A 24,347-nucleotide genomic window follows, 5' to 3' on the forward strand; every position below is an offset into this window, starting at 1 on the left:
CCACCAGAATGGACTCAATAGAAGGAGACTCTACATCCACATTCCGAATATGGGCCAAATAGGCCAAACAACCCTACCCCACCATATTTCTATCCTGAAGAAAAGATATGACCTTAGTTGGCTTAGACTTGTACACCCCTTCCCACTCTAACCTTTCCCTCCTCGGAATCTCTAGAGCTATAGTTTTTGCATTACAATTAAGTACAGAAAATTGGAGGACAACCAAGTCATGCCTAAAATTACATCAAAATCGGTCATGTATAAAATCACTAAGACAACCCAAGTCTGGTATCTCATAAACACCACAGAATAAGAACGATAAATATGAGTGACTATGATTGAATCTCCAACAAGGGTAGAAATATGTATATGGGCATCTAGTATATCAACACTGCATTAAAACCCAAGGCATATTTCACAGACACATAAGAATAAGTAGAACCCGAATTAAATAAAACAGTAGTCATCTGGTCATAGACAAGAATAGTACCTATGATCACTGCATCAGAAGCCTCTGCCTCGGTCTTGCTCGAAAATGTATAGAACTGAGTCTGGTTATCCTGACAGACCACCTCCCTACCTAGCTAGGCTACTCCTCGACCTGCACTCCCATTACCTCGGCCCCCAAGACCTCTATAATTTCCTCTTCATCCACCCTGTAGACATCTTCTACCATTGCCTCCCTCGGCCGCGGGTACTACTGCTCTGGCCTATTAGGGTGCTGAAATTGTCCTGCGGGGGTGAGGACATTCCCTCCATATATGCCTCGATTCTCCATAATTGAAATAGTCATGATCAAAAGATGGTCTGCTACATGGATATAGTGCTCCCTGACCCTCATGGGCCAGGTACTACTGTGGAGTACCGAAAAAACTACAGTAGAAGCGAGCAGAGCTGACTGAATTGGCCAGACTGTAACTACCGGCCTGCCTGACCCTCTAGAATAGGATCCCTGGAAATTACCTATGCTCTTGGGCTTTTTAGTCAAAGTTTTGGCCTGTCCATCTCTTCTCACACATTCTATCTTTTTCACAAAGTTAGTGACTTTGTTAGAACTCCTACCAAACGAAGTCATATGAACTGATAGCACCTACAACTCAGGGTTCAACCCCTTCACAAATAATTTGATCCTCTCTTCCTCTGTAGTGACCAACTGAGTAACATACCTGGACAACACATGAGATTTTGCCTCATAAGCAGCCACTAACAAACCTCCCTGCTCTAATGCTATGAACTCGCATCCTTCTTGCGGTCCCTTAAGGTATGGGGAATATATTTTTCTAAGAACAGGGCATTAAACTGAACCCAAGTAAGTTAGGGCAACACTAGTGAGTGACACTCCACATACGCCTTCCACCACTGCTTGGCCTCACCCTGCAACTGAAATATCATGAACTTTATCCCATGCTGATGTACTATATCCAACTTATGCAACCTCTCATAGCAATCAAGGATGAACTCATAAGCGTCCTTATTTTTATTATCATATAAGATGGGAGTTTGAGATTTAGGAACTTGGTGAGCATGTCATGCTTAGTAGCAGTCATGACAGGACCCATGAGTGGTCTGAAGAAGACATCAGTACCTACCACCTCATCTACTAGCACAGCTGCAGCAGCAAAAATACGAGCAATAAGAGTTGGCGCTGCAGGCATATTGGGGATGGCGTCAATGCCAGCCAACCCCCTCAAAAAGGTCATAATATGCTATACCAAAATAGTGTCCAGAGGGGGAAGTTTGGCAACCCCAGGCTGGTTTTCCTCTTCTTGCTGAACATTCTCTTCTTCTCCAACCTCTATATCTCCCCTTAACTCATTTTAGGACTGGGAGGGACCTCACCTACTAGCACCTCTTCAATTGGAACCTCCATCCTAGCGGGTGATGCTCTCCCTCTGCCCCTACCGCATCTCCCTCTCTTGTCTCTACCTCTGCCTCACCTTTGAAAGATTGGCTCTTCTCTGGCTTCACTAGAGCTATGGGTCGTACACCATTATAGCAAATATTAACCATCTACAGACAAGAGAGTGAAAGAAGTTAGATACCAACTTGGATCACCAAATACCAATTGAAATCAAGTTATAGCACGAAGGAAAGAAGATAACGAAACTTTTTCTAAAGTTCTGTAGACTCTCAAAGAAAAGTACAAACATCTCTGTATTATTCTGCAAGAATCTACTAGACTCATTTTGGTACAATGAGATCAATGAAGATAGGGCTCTGATACCAACTTTGTCATGATCCGACCCGCCGTGACTGACACCCACGCTAACCCTCCAATGGGAAAACTATCTTTACATCCCAAACTAACAATACTTGCAAAAGATAACCAACATAAATATGCGAAAGCGGGTAAAATCATTATGAAACACTGAGTTTTCATAAACTCAGAAAAACTATCTAGTCAACGAACTTAACATGCAGAGATATCGTAAGAATTGAAAGTCATTATACTAAAACTCAAAAACTAACAAGTCTAGAAAGGGAGTGCAACTCACAACAAAAAATAATTAATAAATAAACTATTATCTGAGCATCCAAGTTCGGGAAGAAGGACTAGAACTAAGAAAATTTACGGTAGCTTGAAAGAACAGCTCACCCTTGAACTCGAACAAAGGTCACTCCTCTAAAATGAGGTCTCTCCACATTTGGCTAAATATGCCCTGTAGTCAACAAAGACAGAGCAAGAGTAGTATCAGTACACAAAATCAATAATGTACTAGTAGGATCACGCGGCTAGCAGTAAGCGGATCATGGATAAGAAATCTCAACATAATAAACATATATGTAGAATAACTTAACCAGCGTCATCTCAAATAATATTCAGGAAGATCACAGTTCAACAACCTCAAAATCATATAAATTCACATAATGTTCCTCTCGTGGGACATACAAACACTCAACTTATGTTGGAATGTGACATCCAATTCAATTTATATTTCAAAACATGATACCCAATCCCAACATACAAAAATAGCCACAGTTATATTCAGTATTTAATATTATATCACCAATAATAGGTTCATCACAAAGCAGGCCAGCAAGTGATTATTTTACATAAAATCTAGCATGTTTCCCTACTTGTATACATATATGCACACCATGATGCAATTTAACAAGTACATAAAATGCATACGGGAAACAAAACCATCACCTACCTCGAATTTGAGGTTAAACCACTCTAGGATGCAAGAGCTTTCCCTTTTGGGGTTTTTTCTGCTAGTTTTTGGTCTAAAAACAAGTTACATTTACACAAGGATCAATAAAATAGCCTAATTCACAAGAATTATAATATAATTCCCCTCCTAGGCCAAAACCCACAATGCTATCCCACCCTAAGGCTATTTCCCACCATTGGTTTCAGTCTAAAATCCTCCCCCAATGATCACCCAGCCAAGTCTATGGGTTTAGGAATCAAATTATGAGTTTAGGGAGTAAACATCTTATCTTAAGTGTGGGAATACGTGAAAAATTATAAAAATAGACCTGGGCCGCCTCCTGACATTTTAAGAATAATTTTTGCATAGCAAAATTGTTTTGGGGTTTTTTTCCGACTTAAGTCCCAACTGTCCCGCTCTGGCCGCTTGGTTCTAGTGGAAATAATCCTTTTCTAGCGGGATATGCAAAAATAGTGAGCTCAGAAATTGAGCTCCAAGCCCCCATTTCAAAACACTCCCCCTTCCAAGGATGTATTAATTTATACCATTCACGCTAAATCCAATTTCGTGCGTTATACTCGCCCGAATACAATTCTACAAAGACATAAATGCTCCATATCGTCTTGGATGTCAACATACAAAATCAAATTCTATGTTAGATACCCCACCATCTATAAGGTCACCCTAGACCTTACCTAACTCAGAATTTGTCTAAGTCTAGCCTAGGCTAATTTTTTTTGAAGTTACTACTCAAAGTTTTTTGGCCCAGAATCCTTACCCATTGGCTTATCCATAATGACGGAAATAGGTCATTACATCAAAGATAAGGAAAAGGAGTTTAAATTACTGGGATGCTGAAATGACATTTTATTCTTTTGGTGAATAGGTGTTTAACTTATGGAATGCCGAAATGACATTTTATGCTTTGGGCATCTTTTTCTTTATTTATTGGAATTTAAAATACGATAAAAGATAAATGTAATTTGCTCAGGATGCGCCACATCACCGGTCATAATACTCTTTTTTATATATATATCATCCAGGCCCAATCATATGTTAGATAATGCAAATAATTAATTAAAGGTAGGTGGTGGTGTTAGTCATAAGTAATAAAAATAGTAGAAAGATAGGCTAGTAGAAAATACTAGGACGCCATCAATATAGACTATAATACCTTTTGAAAGAGCATATTTTAGCTCAAAAGCCCAAACTATACCTAAAAACAATTTTATAATAATCTCTGGGGTCAATTTGTATTTGTCAAAATCAGTTTTTAGGTCAAATGTTGAAAACATTGTAGCACCATGTAGTCGCTAGAGAAGATCCTTTTTTGTTTGAAATAAGATACCTAATCCAATGAAGAGAAAAATATAAAGGTTTGTAACTTATGAATAAAAGAGGGACCCCCATTCATTCTCAGAGCTTTTGTTGACATAAAAAGTAGCACAACTCCAATGAAATTTGGTTGGAGAGATTTTTTATTTATTGAGAAGATTATTGATTTCCTCTTGACAATGGATTGTTAGCACATGATTCTTTTGGATATGACAAGCTTTTTTGGGAATAATTTTTTCATCCAATTTAGGTTCATAAGGAAGCCTAATTATGTTTTTTTTTATTCCAGAAAGTTGTGGGTAAATTTGCATAGAGTTCTTTTTGTATTTTGGCTTTCAAAATTTTAATTTGGATTGAAAAAAAGGTTCATGCAGTTGGTGTTGCAACCTTTGAAATGCAATTTCTTCTTTGAGGAAATTGAGTTAGGTCTCCTTATACTTTAAGGTAGACATGACTCTTTTGATAGGAGGTATGTCAAAAGAAAGAAAATTATTACTACACTCAATTTCAATGTCTTGATAGGTGACTCTATTGGCGACTCTGAATGGAATGAGTTCTTCTATAAAAGAACTTCCCAATATTAGAGGATTGGTTATATCCTTTACTAGCACTAAAGAAGTTGAATTTGATAAAATAGAATTTCCAATGGAAGTTCAAACTTTGACATCAGAGAGTTTGTAACTAATTCTTAGCCTATTGTCATTGGCATCTCTAAGGATTTCTTTGATTTTTTTCAAAGAATTTGGTAGGATTGGGTCCTTCTTGGACACAATTAAGATCAACTCCGATATTGAATAAGACAATAATATATAGGATAAAATATTTGTTAACTATTAAGATAATTCTGGTATACCACCTAAGAATACAAATCGTGAGAAAAATTGATAAAATCTCCTTTTCCCACTTTTTGATCGGCTGGTTCAACCAATTTTTATTTTGAAACATCAGGCATAGCCAAAAATTATTGGAGGACAAGGCAGTCTAGTTATTTCCTAGCCTTGATTTCTCTAAAAAAAAATTAAAGAGAACCATTTCAGACTGGAGAATTTGGACAATCACTACATTATACTTTTTAGAGGGAAATGGGTTCAAAATATTAGTAATATTGTAAGTATTTGTTACTTGAGGATGAGAAAAAAATATGAGAGTAAGATGTGGAAGGTTTGTCTAAAGCCTTTTTGAATTGATCAAGATAATGTCTTTTTTTTATTAGAATCATGCATTACTTATAATTTCAAAGAGGAAATCTCATTATTTTGTGACAAAATTGACCTCAGGTTAGCTTCTTTGGTCTTGGTCAAACTCAGAGGAATCTAAGTCTTCATTATCAATATGATTGAAATTATGTTCAAATTCATCCTCTACATAATCTAAATTTTCACTATCTTCTAGCAAGAGATTTTCTATCTGGTGAAGGACAGACTCGTCAAGATTAAGATTCCTAACCTTTTTGGAGAGTTTGCAATAATTGACAATATGACTAGGTTCTTGATACCTATAATATTTATCTTTATTGGGGGTTGTAGGGGTATTCTATTGGTGGTATGTTGGTGTTTTAGAGGAGCAGATTTAGATTTTGTAAACTTGAAATATGTCTTAGATGTATAAGCTTCTCTTTGGGAACTAATTTCCTAAGTAATTTATTCCTACAAGGTGTTAAGCCAAATTTGTAATGACATTCCAGGTCATTTTCTTCATTCTCCGATATTTTTAGCGTTTAGAGCTTTTGTGCAGTGACCTCAAGTCATTTATCACTTGCTAGCACTGACAGTTCAGTTGCCTAGTCGTCTGTTTGGATTTTATGTCGTTTCTCTGTACTGGAGCTTTTATAACTTGAAATGGCACTTGGGTATGGGACCCACTTTCATTCATAACGACCTTGTATGAAAACTTTGACTGAGCCATTGAGTCCAGAACATCAAATTTAATGGGGTAGCATATCTCATTTACAACATGGGATTCAGAATGAATTTTGAGCACCCTATTGAAGTATTCAAACTTGAGAAATATTAGCTTTCTAGCTAATATCTGGTGCAGGTGGCTTTCCTTATCGCATTCGCGAAGAAGCCATCGTGATCATGATAAAGAGTTGATTGGGGTTTGACCCAGTTGGTCTTCGCAAACGCGAGACCTTACCTTCGCGATCGCAATGGTCTATTTAGGAGCTGGTCAAGATCGCAACACATGTCCCCGCGATCGCGAAGAGCAATCACCTGGTCTTTTAATTAAGACCAGAAATGGGAATTAACTATAGTTCTTTATTTCCAATATCGATATCTCCTTTATCACAAGCTCAAATTAGGTGATTCAAAGGCCCAAATTCAAGAGAATTTTGTGGGAAATCAAGTGGTGAGCTCAAAAACTTGATAGGAAGCTTCGTGTGAGGTAAATTTATGTAATTAGCTACTGTTTTAGTCTTTTTCAATATGGGATTTTGTTGAATTTTTGGAGATTGTATCTTGATCATATGAACTCCATTTTTAGTGATTTTGATGCTAGATTGTGGGTTTTTTCACAAGAAACATCGTGGTATAATTTATTTGATTGGGAGAGTTTCATTTTTAAGTAATTATTGATCAAAGTTGTTGCCATTTTCACCTTTTAAGTTCAAATTCTGAGAATTTTGTTGCATGCTCGCTTTACTTCGTTCCCCAACCATACTATTTATCAATTTAATTTTTGAGTTGGGGGTTATGTTTTGGTCTAGTTTTTGGGGTCAACTCTGGAATTCTAGATGCGGGTCCTATATTTCTCATTTTGGACCCCAAAATTGGCCGTTCTCTGAATTTGATAATTTTAACATCAAAATAATCGTATTGATGAGGGGATTAATATTTTGTTAGTGTGGAGGTGATTAGAGGAGATTCAAAAGGCGAGAGCTTCATCGTGGAGGATTCGGAGCGCGCGTGATCGACTTCGAGGTAGGCTACGATCTTCCCCTTTTGATTGGACTTTATTAGATATCATTTAGTATTTTTCGCATGTGACTTAGGTAAGAATTTGCTGAGATTAGCGTTCTCCTCATTCAATTCTATTTTCTTGTTCTCCAACTGAGCTTTAGGCTAGAATAGTCCCGTAATATCCTTAGATTAGGTTGTGGGCCTTGGTTATGGTGTTGACTTAGCATTATTATCTTGTTTAGGACTATTATTGATGGACTTAGGCTAGGTTTGAGCCATAGGTGCTTTATCATGCGCTTATAGCTTTTTTAGCTAGGCGTAACTTTCGGTAGGGCTTATTATGGATAGGATACTCTTTATGCTAGTGTCTGTGGCCTCTGGGGCTCATCGTAGCCATATGTTTGGATTAGTTGTGCTCATTGGAAACTGAGGTGGCATATTTTAGGATAAGGCATCAATCCTAGAGATATTTCTCCCCTTATCTAATTTTGAGCTATGTCTCAATTGTCTCACTCTTATTTAGCGGTAAACTTATGATGTCACCTCACCTGTTATCTATTGTTGGGCCCAAGGCCGTATTCGAGGAGTGATTGGATCTCTGGTTAGTTTCTTGACTTATTTGTGTGCTAGGACCTGGTATTTCCTTAAGGCTGCATGTATCTTGTTTGGATGCTGGTGATGACATGCTTTCATTGTTTGAGCATATTCACTCATTTTGTAGTATGATCCCAGTATTGATATTGGAATTTTTACTACTAATTTTGAGAAGTCTTTATCTCATTTTTACTATTTTAAGCTGGTTTTAATGGGAGTCGTACCACCTGAATAGTTGTTCACTGGTTTTGGAAACTTATGAAGAGTCAGGGATGTGCTCCTTTTTATACTTGAGGCATTAGAACCATTTGGGATGCAGTTAGTTTTACTTGGCTATTCGGCGCGTCGACACCCTTTCTTGGCCCATCGATGCCCTCGGGTTTACTCTTGCTAGCTAGGCCTGTCCATGGGAGTTTACTGGCTAGGTGGGCGGCCCCTTTTTAGGGTGCTCACGATTGAGGTTATTGGTTTACTGATATTCGGCGTGACATCGTCCTTTCTACATCGGCTTGGTTTCTCATTCTCCGGTACCACTACGGGGATACTATTTATCTATGTAAGACCTGATTCGGTATCAGGTAATATATACAGACTTTTCGCGTCCTCTATGGACCCCTATGGCCAGTGCACCACTAAATCGGATGAGGAAGTCGCATGGATCCCACCTGGAAGGACGGGGGATGGGGTGGGTCTATACACTTGTTGTTGTTGATCTCTGAGAGCCACTGATGATGTCACTGGGTTTTACTACAAACTTGCATTCAATAGCATCGCCTATCACCAATATACTTATATGGTGTGGTCCCCTGATTTTATACGGGCCGGGGGTATATTTGTCCCTATTTGTACCTTTCTGGGGTATGGCCATCCGGTCAGTTATTGTTTGATTATACTTGTTCTTATCTCTTTTTGTACTTGTAGTGGTATCTTTGGGTTGTATTTATAGTTGGTCTTGGATGGTGGTTGGTCCTTCCTGCTAGGCTCAGTCAGAATAGTTCCTAGGTGATTATGTAGTTGGAGCTGCCAGTTAGCACTATATTTTCATCAGTAAACTCCTATGACACCTTCTTCCTATTATAGGTTGCTGAATTGCGTTTCAGGTGCGTTCTTTGACTCTAATTCTTTATTTGTGTTCCTGATCTTCTTGTCTTATTTCCTTTTATTATTGTGATAATTCCTGATTAGTTATGTGTGCAGTATTTACTTGATTAGTGTTAATTATACTTGCTTTATTTGTAGAGCTCAGTCGGCCTATGCCTCCTTAGTACCATTCGTTTGGTACGCATACCAAACTTCTGCCCCTGCAGATCATAGTAGGGTTATCGCCATTGATTTGGACTGGTGTAGAGCAGCTTCTGATTCGGAGATTTGGTGAGCTCCTAGCGTTCAGAGTTACTGATTTTCATCCATGCCAAATTAGGACTAGTCTTTACTTTCTTTCAAAGAATATTTATACTCATATTGCATTTGTAAAAGCCTTATACTTCTATTTGGGTTTAGATACTCGATTACTGACTGATGCCAGGTCTTTGGGTGGTTTCTTTTATTTGTCTCAGTTGTCCTATTTCTTCTTATCACTACTTACTTTCCGCTTTATTTATTCATCTTTCGCTTGATATCCCATTGCCTTGGGTTCTGGGTTAAGGATTTAGGGTTAAGCTTACTTGCTGGTGAGTGTTAGCAGGTGCCATCACGCCCTAAGAAATTGGATCGTGACAAAATTGCTCACAGAAAATTTCCTAAATCTCAATGGATTTGTGTGCCGTCTTTAGCTAATTGCCTTAAAATATTATCCCGATGACAAATCTTAAGAGCAACTTGTTGGATCAGGCTTGTGAGATGATCATAAGTAATATATTCATAGGAAATAATATTGCTAGTGTATTGTCTTTGGAGTTCTTCTTTGACTAGGTCCCTAGGAGATTTTGACAATCCATTTAGAAATTTTTCTTTCCACTATGAAAGATAACCGTCCGATTTATCATAAATTCTAGTGAGGAAAGAATCCTTATACCATCTAAAATCGGAAAATATTTTGTTCTTAAGATTTTAGAGGACCCTTCTAAAATTACCTAGACTTCGTATAAAATTTTTAATGATGGTATAACTCAATGTATTTATTGAGTGGAGAATGATTTGGCCATTCATAAGAATTGGGTTTTCTAATAGGTTAACTCGGATCCTTTGAAAGATATTGTATTTATCTTTGTCACTAAAATAAGTATCCCACCAATCCTTAAATTGACAGGTGAATTTCACTACTAGGACATGGGTAGTGAATTAGTCTGAATAATTATGGGAGGTTCTATAAGTAGTGGCAACCATTTTCATCTGCTGTAATTTAGACAGAATGTTGTATTCAGAATATCCATCAATGTTTCATTCATAGATGTTTTACATTGTAATTATTTTGCATAACATCAAGTTTTTTTTTAAAAGTAATATATGGATAGGTAGCTTTAAGGTAATAAAGTTTTTGTGGTTTTTGCCAATTTGGAGAACTCAATTTTGACAGGAGCTCCCTCAAGAGGGACTTCTTTCTCAAGCGAACTATCAAAATCTTTATTTGAAATATCATCCCGGAGGACTGTGACAAATCCAAAGGATATATCTCTACTAGGGGTGTCTGAAGCTACCATATTAAAAGATTTCTCAATTTCTAAAATTCGACGTTGAAGGTCGAGAAGTTGAGAAAAATATCTCGCTTTGTGAATATGGAGTTCTCTAGTAAATGTTCTAGGGATCTCATATGCCTTAAATAAGGGAATTGAAGAGGTAGAGGCCTCCGATGGTTTTGAGGTAGGAGGTGGTGCTGAGGGTGATTTTGACACTAAGGGTCTATTTGGAAAGCCACCTGGTAATTCAAATTGGTATAATTACTAGGGCAGTAATTACTAGCCTAGTAGTTATACAGTCTAGTAATTATGATGACGTGTTTGTTTGCCACAGTGTAGTTCTAATGTAATTACAATTATTCTGTTTGGTTGTACAAGTGTAATTACAAGGCTATATTAAATTTTAAAAATAAAAGTTAATTTTTTAAATTTAAAATTTATAGTAGACAAATAAGGATCTTTATAAATGATATTAAATTAAATATTAATTAATAAATATATGTTCTTAACTAATATTATAAAAGAATATTTTTTTAAAATTAGTATATTTTAAATAGTTTAATCAAATAAACTAAAAGTATAAGATTTTTATGAACATCATGAAATATATATTTAAAAAAAATGTTAATATTATAAATATAATGTCATAAAATTATTAAAATATTTGACAAAAGAAATAATCTATCCAGTTTAACTAAAAATAAATGTTTTGTAATGTGAAATATCAACTCTATGTACTAAAACAAATGAAATTAAAAATATGGCATAAATCCTAAATTCAAAACAAAAAATTTAACATAATTCTCTTATATCAAATTTTAACACAACGTACATTAATATGATTTTAAAAATTAGAATAGTAAAAAAAATATTTTTTTAAAAAATAGAATAATAAATAAATAAATAATATGAAAAATTGCATGGAATGAAAAAGTAAAGGTTGAGAATGAGAATGAAATGAAATATAAATAAAAAATAAAAATTATATATTTAGAAAATATTAGATTAATAAAAATATTTTTTTTAAATAGTCGAAATAAAAAATAAATTAAAATAAAATAATATAAATATAAATAAAAGAAGAATTTTAAAAAGCTTTATATAATTATATGATGTAATTACCCCGATTCCTTATCCTCTCTTGGAAATTGTAGAGTGTAATTACTCTCATTCAATTACATCAATTCCTCTCTTATAAAGTAATTACTTGGTCTACCAAACATTTACATTCAATTACACTAAATTCCAATTACATTGTGGCTTTCCATGCTCTAAGAGTTTACCAAAAGCATGTAAATATTAAACTGTATAATTATTTTGTTCAATTGTTTTTTAATATCTCTCCCACTGATGGCATCATTCTCAACTTTTTTTAAAAAAGGTACAGCAACAATAGAGCTATCAGCAAAAATATTGTAAAACCTTATGATGGAGGTAGTTCAGGAGTGATATCACATCCATTGAGAGTTTTTCATATCTTTGAAACATTGATTAATTTTGAAAAAGAAAAATCTAATTGATGATATTCAACATAAGCCTGAAACCATCCAAAGAAATTAATTTATTTTTGGACAGAGTTTAAAAACTCATGATAAATCTCTTGAAGATTTTTTTCTTTCATTATTTTGAAAATCATTTTTAAAATCAAGTTCTTGTTAAAATGTTTCTTGGAGAATAAAACTCTGGTCTAAGTTTTTCTGTATTAATTTGAAAATCTTGTGTCAAAATCTATAGCTTTCCACTTAATGATGAGTAAGTGGGAAATTAAGGTTGATCATTGTTGATTTTAGTTACGGGAGGTGTTTCTACACAGTATTTAGCTTGATGAATGCTAGAGTTAAAATTAACAACATCAATTCTAGTAGGAAATGAAAAACTGAATGTCTCAATGTTTGAAATTCTGATGTCGCAAACGAGGATATAGAAACTCTTTGGTTTAGAGGCCTTTGGAAGGAGATAGAAACAATTCCACTAGTAAATTTTTGGCTCTGAAAAACTGTAGTATTTTCAGGTTTTTCAATTGGAGTTGCGTCTTGCAACAACCAGTTTTGAGGTAGAGAAACTTGACTCCAAGAAATTGACTTGGGAATTGATAAATAAAATCATTATAGCTCTGTTTCAAAAAAAAAATTTAGCGTTTATAATTACTTCTCATAGTACTGATACTGAAGACTGAATTCAAGGCCTTATATTGAATCCTATATATGATTGCTACTAGGAGGGATCCAATTTTTATTTTGTAATTGGATGTTTTAATGTTGAGTGTTAAAGAATTCAAAATATTCGTATCTTTGAAAGATACTGTATAATTTGAAAAGTAGTCAAAGTAAATTAGACCGCTACAAAGGTTGGTTTCTACTATTACGAGGGAATTATTGAACTCTAAAAATCTTGAGTCTCTAAGACAGAGAAGAAGTATTTAAAGCTTATCTAGATAGAGATTTAGCAACAATTTGGACAAGTCCGAAATGAAGATAATTATATTTGTGCCTATGTTTTTCTATAAACTTTGTATTTAAAAGCTTGATATCCTCATGATCTGACTCAAGAGTGATAATTTTTTCAATAGTGAAAATATGGTAATGACTTGTTAAAGGTCATCTAGAAGATTTATAGACCGGAGATGTTTTGAAATTTTCCAGTTGTCAATTGATTATTGCAAATCTGATAATCTTATCTTTGAGCTTAGAATTGGAGGAAGATGTAGCAGTAGTATTAGAAGAAGAAGCTTTAGAGGAGGTGCAAAAGAGACTGAAAAAAGACGTGATGATATCTGCAAGTAAAGTTTATAAATATATATATACTAGACGGTCATTGTCATTGGCCTGTACTGAGCAAGCCCAACATTTTACATTTGCAAGTGGTTGTTGATTTTTAGATGATTTGCATAGTCACTTGGTGCTACAAAATGATAGTAAAAAAGAAAAAAAGAAATTAAATAGCATATGGATAAGCATATAATTGAAGTTGATGCAAGATCTTACGGAATAACCTAGCTCCAATCTAGTCAAAGTACAGGCAATCTCGGGATCACAAATTTTATCAAATAGCATTCAATATCACGAAGTTGCAGTAACATAAGCTCGTTTAATGTACGATCAATTTAGTATGTCTATAAACAAACTTGAGTATTGTGTGCATGTACGGTTGTTCATGGTTATGGTTAAAAAATCAAATCGAACCATAATTTGAACCATATCGATTAAAAAATTGATATTTTATTTGATTTGGTTAGATTTGATTTTAAATTTTGAAAATCAATACTATTTGATTTGCTTTTGATTTTACTAACAAAAACCCGCAAAAATAATCAAATCAAACCGAGAAATATATATATAAATTATATATATATATATATATATATTATTCATAAATAAATATAAATATTTTGTAAATTTTAATTAATTTAAGTCTTTAACTTTACTACTTTCTCAAGCCCAACCCTTAAATTTTGGTATATGATTTTCTTGTACCCCTTCCCCAATTGTTTCTCAATTGTTGAGCTTGAGGTTATTTTCTTACTATAAAGATTTGATCGTTTGATATTTGGTGTATAATGACTTTAGTATTGCTTAACTAAGTCACTTTGTTCGTATAATAACAATTCTAGTATTGCTTAATTAATCCACAATAGCTTTTTGTGGATTATTCATGTACTAGGTATTTATGTCTATCGAGATGTGTATGCGCTTCACAAACTTATTATTTTCAAACCACGAAACACCAAAAAAATCGAGCCAAACCGACAATAACTAAACTGATGGTTATTTTTTTGGTTTGATTTGATTTGATTTTAGAAATTTAAAAACCAACTACATTGGTTTGATTTTGATTCTGATTTTAATCAATAACTGATCCAAACCGAATCATGAACACCCCTATGTGCACGTACATAAGGTTGTGCTAGTTTTTGGCTGTAACAATATCTGCTAAGGAATAAACATGACCAGCTTCAATAGTTTTTCTGACCATTTTTAGCATTCTTATACTCTTCTCCTTTTGAGAAGATCTGAAGAAGGGGGTGTAATGCAAGATATTTGGAGGACAATTGAGGAAGAAGAACAAAAAGTTCTTTCAAGAGGCCTTCAATTGAAACGATCCAAAAATTAAATCTTTGTAGCATCTAAAAGTTTAGTCTTTGTCTGTCTGTACAGACTTATACACAACCCAACAAATAGAAAGCCAGTTGTTTATGTGACTTCACTTGCACACACCCAATCTTTACAATAGAGTGACAGTTGTGTTTGATTTCATGTACTCCTCCAAACTGTTTATCTGGATATAGTACACCAAAAAATAAACTCTCAAAACAAACGAAAAGGAAATGAGACAAGCATGCCTTGTAGAAGCTAATTTGTACTTAGATCCCTGTTGCGCTCCATGTCCTATTGAAACGGACATGCACCTGATGCCTTAAAGGCCCGATAAAACCAACTTATAACTTTAGCTTATTATGCTTGCAACTATGATAATTATAAAGCTTTGATGAGTATAGGTAAGATACCCTAATAAAATACCAACTAGATAGGACCAAAATAGATGTACCTGACTTGGCTGTTGAGGACTTAATTACTAGACACAAGGAACAACAGTATTTTACTTTGACATTAGCCTACAAATCCTCTAAAATATAGACAATTAGCTTAGATCGGGACAAGACCCCACCATACCCTTAACTATAATGTTATAACAAATACCCGGCAAAGCCCCGAATCAACGTAGAGCTCATCAAAGACCGCTAAGTTTCCTGTTCTTATATTGGGGAGATTCTATTACCATGAGTGCCTATACCTGCAGCATGAAACACAGTGCTCCCCATGAGGGACATCTATACAAAAGAATGTACTGAATATGTAAGACATAAAGTAACCATATATAAAACAAGAGCTCAAGAGAAATTAGGCACAAATGTAGCAATATGCCATGTAGATAAGGATCTAAGAGACCACCTTTGCTTATACTTGTGAAATCATGAACATTACATTCTTTGCTTTATTTAACTCTTGTTTGCTTTATAGACCTTGTGGCATATGTAAAATGACCAACTAATCAGTGGTAGAAAAGGATGACCTATGCTAGGCATTTTAACTCTTGGGATACAGTCTTCATAAATACACAGATCGGGATCGACCCATGCTAGGTGTTATAACCTCTGAGCTGGAAGCCATAAATAGTTGAATTGAGATCGGCCCATTCTAGGTATTTTAACTCACGAGCTTCCAGCTATAACTATACATCTTTGCTTTTGGGATTGACCCATGCTAGACTCTTAGCCCCTGAGCTGCCACCCATAATTACAAAAAATCAATTTACCTTATTTCTTTAATCTTTGATATTGTTCTCTTGGTTGTCATAACTCTTTTGAGCTTTGGGACTATAGACCAGTGATGTAGGATATGAATAAACTACTTGAGGCAACAAAACTGGCAATATAAACAAATGTAAAATCAACATAGTAATACTAGGAACTTATATGATAGAATGAATCTTATTGGGCACAAATCATATTCAGAAATGAGCCATGGTGACATGTGACTAGTGAGAACATAAGGACATGTAGAAATGAACCATTAAGTTGTATAACAAGTGAGCAAGTGATTCTACTTAACTTATGGTGTCACGACCCAATTCCTTAGGTCATGATGACACCTACTATAACCCACCAGTAGGTAAGCCAATCCGTCAACTCGGAACTTCAAGTAATGGGTTTGAGGGCAGAAACTAAACAAGAGTGGCGAATTATAAAGATAGGCAGGAAGAATAAGTGGAAGTAAACCAAAACATGATATAAACAACTAAAGATCCCTCCCAAAACCTGGAAGTCACAATTACAGAGCTGCTACAAAATAAAAGATGAGTACAAGTCCCGAAAGTGGACCAAAAATATATACAAAAACTAGCTAGTCTCAAAAGGCAAAAGATGGGCCATCCATACTGAAGGAGACAGGAATGATCCAAAAATGCCAAGTGCTCACCCTAGTCTCCGAAGCTGAATGCAACAGGCTCGATCTATCCACGGCGGTAGCTGATGCTCGGTCCTGCATCATGAAAGTAGATGTAGAGTATAGTATGAGTACCAAAATAACAGGTACCCAGTAGGCATCATAGGCCGAATGAGTAGAAATGGTAACAATATTATGAAAAAGAGGAATAGCCTAAATAGGAGTTAACATAAGCATCAAAAAGGGGAAAGAGTACTACCTATGAGAACTACAACTAACTATACCCAACTGGGATCCCAAAGGCCCAGCCGAGACACTCATGCGCAAGTTAAATAAAAACTCGAACGAACCCCCATAAGCCCGCCGAATACATAGAATAGCTACAACTATCAAGGCTAGGAACCAAGAATCTACAATGTTAGGAGTTGAAGTACTATATCAGTTCCAAACCCAGAATTTCCAAGAGTCAATCGATCTAGTGGTGACTTAGGGGTCGAGGCCGGGACTGGGACCTAGATGCTCACTTGAATGTTCAAAGTGGCCAAGGGAGGGACTGGGTACCTGGATGCTCGTCATAATACATAAGTGCGGTCGATGCTGGGACTGGGTACCCGGATGCTCACCGTAATACATCGGTATGATCAAGGCCGAGACTGAGTACCCGGATGCTCATTATACTAGCAAGTCGGTAGAGGCCGGAGCTGAGTATCCGGATGCTTCCTAATAATTTAGAATGGAGGCCGGTATTTGGTACCCGAATGCTCACAGATAATTTATCCCATGATGTTAAATATTCTACTTCCCAACTAGAATACAAAAGTACCAAAAATTATTTCCCAAATAAGTCAACCGATATGCCGCCAAAACTGGAACCAGAGCCAAAGTCAACGATCATGAAATCTAGTGTGGCCGACGCATCACAAAAGTCACGATTATACCGATTTATGGATGAGGATATTTTTAAGAGCAAGGATAATACCTAACTAAGGCCAAACTACCAGGCACTAGCCTGCTACACCATTCTACAAGGATTTAAGTCCACCGGAGCGACGCCGAGGCATGTAAAGCAAGTTTACCTCTTATACTAAGGCTAACATACTCTACAGTATCAACAACATGCTCATTCAACTCTCCTTATAATACTAACAAATAACGATAAGATACATATGCTTCTAAATATCCAAAAAACTCGATAACAAGCCTAAAACATGATTTTTAACACCTAAAATATACAATCAAACTATCCAACCCAGATTCCAACTATTTTAATATGCTTTCACACATTCCAGCTCAATCTAAAGAAAGGTAAAACCGTAGCTTACCTGTAGGCTAAACACGAGAGCTTCAAATTATAGTGCTGGAGTTTTTTATTTCGAACGGCCTCGGAACATTGCCACTCCATCAAAAACAGAAACATAACGTCGATACGGTCGTTTAGACACTAATTTTATAATTTTTAGAGACAGACCAATTTCGGAGTCTAAAATGGAAAATGTGGGACCCACATACGGAATTCTGGATTGACCCCCAAAATAGGTTCTAAATGTCACCCCAAGCTCACAAATCATATTTATAACATAATTTGGGGTGGAAAAATAATGCAAGACGATCAAACATTCAATTCCCACATTTTCAACTAAGAAAACAAACAAGGCAGCCTCTTTATATGTCAATTTCTCAAAAACAAAAATCTTCCAATCAAAAAAAATTATACCATGACATTTTTTGTGAAAAACCCCATAATTTAGCCTCAAGAATCACTCAAAATGGAATTATATTGATCAAGATACACTCTTCCAAAATTCAACAAAATTTAATTCCAAAAAATACTAAATCTGCAACTAAAAATTGATTTGTTACCTCAAACGACATGCCAAAAGCAGATTTTGACACCTCCACGATGTTCTACTCAAAATTCCATGCAAGATAGCCTTCGGAATCACCCAAATCGGATTTATATAGGCCAAGAAATAACTCCTCAAAGTTCTTCAAAAACTCAATCTAAAAAAGAACACTGCTGTAAATAAAATGAAGAGTTTTACCTGAATCGAATGCTCCAAATCAGTTTTCAAGCTCTCCAATGCATTTTTCTCAAAAAATCTCACAGGTTTGTCTTTTGAATCACCCAATTTGGAGCTATATAACTCAAGATAAAAGGTTTTAAAGTTGGAGAAAAAACCTCAAAAAAGGGTAAAGCTGCTGCAGATTTTTGCAGATTTTGGGAAAATCAAAAATCTCCGACGGGGTGCTCGGGATTCGTTTGGAATCCGATAAAAATAAACCAGATATGCTACGCACTAAATTCAATGTTTCAGACTCAATGACGCATTCAGAATTCTCATACGAGATCATTTTAATAGAAAGTGGATCCCACACCCAAGAGCCATTTTAAGCCACATTCCACAATGGGCCTCGATATTAGTCCGGAAGCCTCAGAAAGCGAACGAAGGGTCGTTCCAAACCAAAATAGACATTCTGGAACAAACCACGCTGTCAGAATTTTTATTTGAGTGTGTTTTCCTAGAATGTTGACCAAAGTAAATCATAGGTTAAATTTCAAAGTCAAAAGCGCCAAATGGCCCCAAACTCGTATCAATTGCCTCAATAGTCATTCCAACAGTGCTACTAGCCTAATTTGGTCATTTTGGAGATGATGGAATCATCAAAATTTGAATTTGAGATCTCGTTAACCCAAAACTCGAAAAGTCGCAACTAAATCAACTTAGGCCTTCAAAATACCAAAACGGACTCGGGATCTCTAAAAATTCAACCAACACTTATTCCAGACTAAAAACCATATCTCAAATCCAACAGAGTCGTCGGAATTCCATCCCAAGCATCGGAACTCCAAAATTTAACCAAAGTCAAACTTTGATTTAAAATTCCTTAATTTCTCAACTCAAGGCCTCAAAATTTCGTTACAAATCCAAAACTAATTCCATAAAGTCTTTTAAGCCAATTTTGATATTTCAGAGCTGCTGGAATCGACGGAATTCCATTCCGAGACCTGTAACTTCGATTGACCCCAAATACCATTTTTAATACTTATAACTTATGAAGACTCAAAATTTCCAAAGACTTAACTTTTCATCGGATTTTCTAAAAATCAACATCCGGTACTGATCAGAAATGATTCGGGGCAATTAATGGGAGGGGTCAAATAGTCATTTTACAAAAAATCCAAAAATGACCTTTAGGGTCATTACACATGGATCACTTAAAAATATTTGGACAATAAGGACATGCATGCATTTCAAATGGAGATGTGTAACTCCTCAAATAAAGAGGTGTCACAATCCAAGCTAGGTCCTAGGCGTGACACAACGATCGAAACTCTGAGGGACTCCAACCAAGACTCTTTGCATACATCATATGCATAAGGTAAGTAAAACATCAATGAAAGCATAAGGAGAAGATAAGTCTCAATAAGGAGAAAGCTCAAAGCAACATGTACGGATAATCGAAACTACAACTCTATGAACATATAAACATGCCTCTACTTTAGTCTAGATGGGGGCATAAGACAAGATACTAGCTCACCCAATATAGAACATAAAATTCATAAGTAACAATGAAAGGAACATGTCTCATCCTCGGATCATGAGGACTCACCAACAATAACTAGAAATAGACAAATCTAGCCACGAGCGGGAGGATGAGCGTGATTGACCGACCTTATATTTTTATATAATGTAGGCAAAAAGTATGCGTTAGTAAATGAAATACACTAAGTATGTGAGAAGCATGCATGACAATGATAATAGGACATAAGCAATATGAACATGGGATACATGACCAATATCCTTAAAAACATGAGTAAAAATTGAAAGCTTTAAAACATCGTAATCATGTGGTCAATGCATCATAAAATTGACATAAGAAATCATATCATAGCATATACCTTTGTATGGGATAGGAATTTAATAACACTTAAGACCATGTGAGCTATAACATGGAATCCAATGTGACTCTCACATCGAGAAGAGAGAGGCTACTGGTTAAGGTAGACTCCGTGAGAATATCTTAACATCATGAGCTATACGTGGATCCACTAGCTAGGCCATAAAGGCAAACCTATGCGGGCAACATAGTTAGGGTCTAAAGGTTGATACTAGGATTCCTTTGGATAGCTTCTTGAGCTATCGGACCGAACTCCACCTTAAAGTCCTCTCGGTGCTTATTCATTATTCAAAGAGAATAAATTGAAACATAATGATTAACATCATTGTGAAAATAGTCATAAGAGTAGCTCATAAACATGATTGATTCATACAAGAATGAGAATGACATTGATTCATACAAGAATAAGAATGACCTTTCAATCCTTATTAATCTAAGATTAGGTGAGAAAATCCTTTCACATCTTTAACATGAGTATGTGAGGGTTACCTTTCACACTATAGATACTTGCTCAAAACATCATTGAAATCATAGTTCATCATAAGCATAGCTTTTCATAAGATATTTCATCAATTCATGATCATAACTTCATACGTTCATACTTGAAAATAACATAATGCTTGGGTCTTTAGCAATCACATTGAAATCTTTTAATCCAACTCAGTTTATACATAATTAAATCAATGACAATGAAAAAAACTATAATTGAATTGACCCAATGAAATATCATAAGGATTAGGTCTTAGGAGTAGAATTCATAAAATAAAATTGAAGATAGCCTTGGGACTCCATGGTTGGAAGGATCCATGGATGAATTCTCACATACCTTTATCAATTAAGCCCTAAAGGTAGTGAAGACTTGAGACCTTGGGCTCCTTAATCCCTAACTTGTCTTGAAGATGTAACCCTTGGAGGAGTGTTTTAGAGAGAGAAATATTGTAACTATTGATTAGAGAATGAATGAGGGAAATTTGAAGCATTTTCATAGTTATAGATTTAGAATATAGTCTTAAAAAGACGTAGTCTAGGAGTTAAACAAGTTAGAATTGATTAAAATACCCCTATTAAAATTGTCGAGGTCCTTATCTGTGAGGTCGATCGATCTCGCCTTACCTTTTGGTGAGTCGCCAATATCCTGGTCTACTCACTAATATGTCCCTAATCTTGCTCAGAAATTCTTAGTAGTTTTTGTCGAGCTTGACTTAGGTCACTACCTAGTCGGTGGGTTGCCGATGAGGCTCTCCCTCTCGCCCAATACTTCCTTTTCATGCTAACTTCCCTAAACTTTTGGGATAAAAGGCACTTCTCACTGACCTTTTTCAGAGAGTCACCAACCTATCTATATCTCTCCAACCTTCCTTGCCTTTGAGTCAAGTTGCTCAGAATATTTTGGCGAGGTGTCCTTGCTTGCAAAGTCATCTTGGCATATCGCCAATTAGGACCCCATCTCACCAATGCTCTTTCCTCAAGAGCACTATTCCTAGACGTAAAGGATGAGTTCTTTTCTCACTTGGAGAGTTGCCATGGCAAGCACCAAACCAAATTTTTTCACTATTTTTCCCTTTAAACTCCAATTTCCAACCTTTTGTCATGACCCAACTTAGGTCCTAGCCGTAACACGATGATTAAAATCTCGAAGGACCCTACCAAGCCTATTAGCATAATATTCATGAGCATACATAAGGTAAATGAGCAATAGCTATAAATCAAGATACGAAAGCAAAATCTCAAATAGAACACATGTCTCGAAATGAGAAAATGACAACATAGACTCTTTACTATCTAACATGCCTTTACTACAAGATAGGGGAATAATACAATCTTCTAGCTCAACCAACAAATAGACAACATAGGAGAAATGAAGTAACAACTGTCAAATATTGAAATAGGTGTCATGTCCTCAAACTGTGAGGACTCACCAATAGTAAGCTAATAGCAAGAACTAGCCACGAGCGGAAGGAGGAGGAACATGATCATCAAACCCTAATTATGATACAATATAGGAAAAAGTATGTGTTAGTACATAAAATGCACTAAGGATGTGAGAAGATGCATGAACAATAAACATAGGACATAATCAATATGAATCATGGGATGCAAGATTAATATCTTTAAAACATGAATAAAGTCAGGAAAACATTGAAACATTTATCTCGTTGGTAGATTCATCAAAATCAAGTAACTATCATAAGAACTCATAACACAATCAAAACTGGTGTGGGATAGGACCTTTAACCGAATATAAGACCATACGAGATAATTCATGAAATTTGATGACTCCTGCATCGAGATAGAGGAGGCTACCTTGCCAGGGCATACTCCATTAGTAACTCATCTAACTGTGTTATGTGGATCCACTAGCTTTGCCATGTAGGCCTCTGTAAATCTACGTGGGCAACGTAGTTATGGGACAATCTTACTATGGGTCTCTTGCCTCAACTACGTGAGAGAATGTCTATCCTAAGGTCCACTCAGTGCTTATTCATTATCCCAACGGAACTATCATAAGATATGATCATAAACATCCTAGGAAAGACAATAACTAATATCAATCCATATTTATAAAATAGCAAAAGAATAGCTCATCTAGCATCATGATAGAAAAAATCATAGGATTAGCTCATATATCATCATGTAATATGGGTGTAGACCTTCCATCATTATATATTTTTTACTCATAAAAATCTTTAGGGACTTACTTTACCTATCATTAAATTGCTTGAAACATCATATAATCGTCTTTCATAAACTTCTTTTGTATAAAGCATCTTTAAACTCATTCATAAATATTTCATGGAATATAACTTGAAAATCATGATCATATCTCATAAATCATACTTGAAACTACAACATAGCATGGGTAATGGAAATTCAACTTGAAATCATGCACTATGATTTTAATTATGCATTGTCACACCCCGTAAGGGTACCCTAGGCGTGGCCGGCAATCAAAGACCATTGTTGGTCCCCAAGTGAACCATTGAGACCAATCACATATTCATTCATTCATTCACTCAGCGGAAGACTCAATATGAATTTTAAAAGTCATTCAAGTGGGCTAACCAAATCAACATTTTGAGAAGAATAATACATTGAAAACAAATCTTAAAATCAACTCCATATCATAAGAATAGTTTTGAAAACCCAAAACATTTACTCGATACTATCATCTATCTGTCTATGAAGCCTCTATCACTATCAAGAAGGTGCCAATGACAAGCTCATGGCTACCCAAAGAAAATACTCAAAATAAAGATTATATCTCAAGAGTTCCTATGGATGAAAGGAGGACTCACCAAAAGCTAGAAGTAGAAATGATCTTAAATGATGCGTCTGTTGAGGTTCTCTAATACTTGTATCTGTATCATGAAATAATACAGGCTAAATGGTTTCAGTACATGGAATATACGAGTATGTAAAATGGAAGAATGAAACATGCATCAAGGTAGAATAATATTAGTTCAAACATCTCAAACCAGATAGTTGGGAAAACTCAATTAGGATGTCATATGTCTAAAGTAAGAGTATGGGTTAGATAAAGAACAATCATATAAAATCCAATCCAATCTAATCAGAGTACTATCAAGACCTATATGAGAGTTTCTCTTATCCTACAATCATCACTTATGAGTCAGTGATAGTACAACAATCCGACATTGTTGCCACGTCCATTCAATACCTTGCTAGTGTAAGAACAATCAACCAATCATGGATTCAAAACCAATTGAGTCCTATCATATTAGGACAATAAATTCGAAAACATCCGACTTAACGGTTTAATCCCCCTACGTTTGCCAACATAGTTATTGGGTTTGAGTTATTACTTACTCTTACTCAATTCGGTGCTTGTTATTCTTCCCAAGACTCAAAGCTCATAATACAATCAATCCAAATTAAACCAAATCA

This window comes from Solanum dulcamara, chromosome 1 (assembly GCF_947179165.1).
Source record: "Solanum dulcamara chromosome 1, daSolDulc1.2, whole genome shotgun sequence".
NCBI classification, from domain to species: Eukaryota; Viridiplantae; Streptophyta; class Magnoliopsida; order Solanales; family Solanaceae; genus Solanum; species Solanum dulcamara.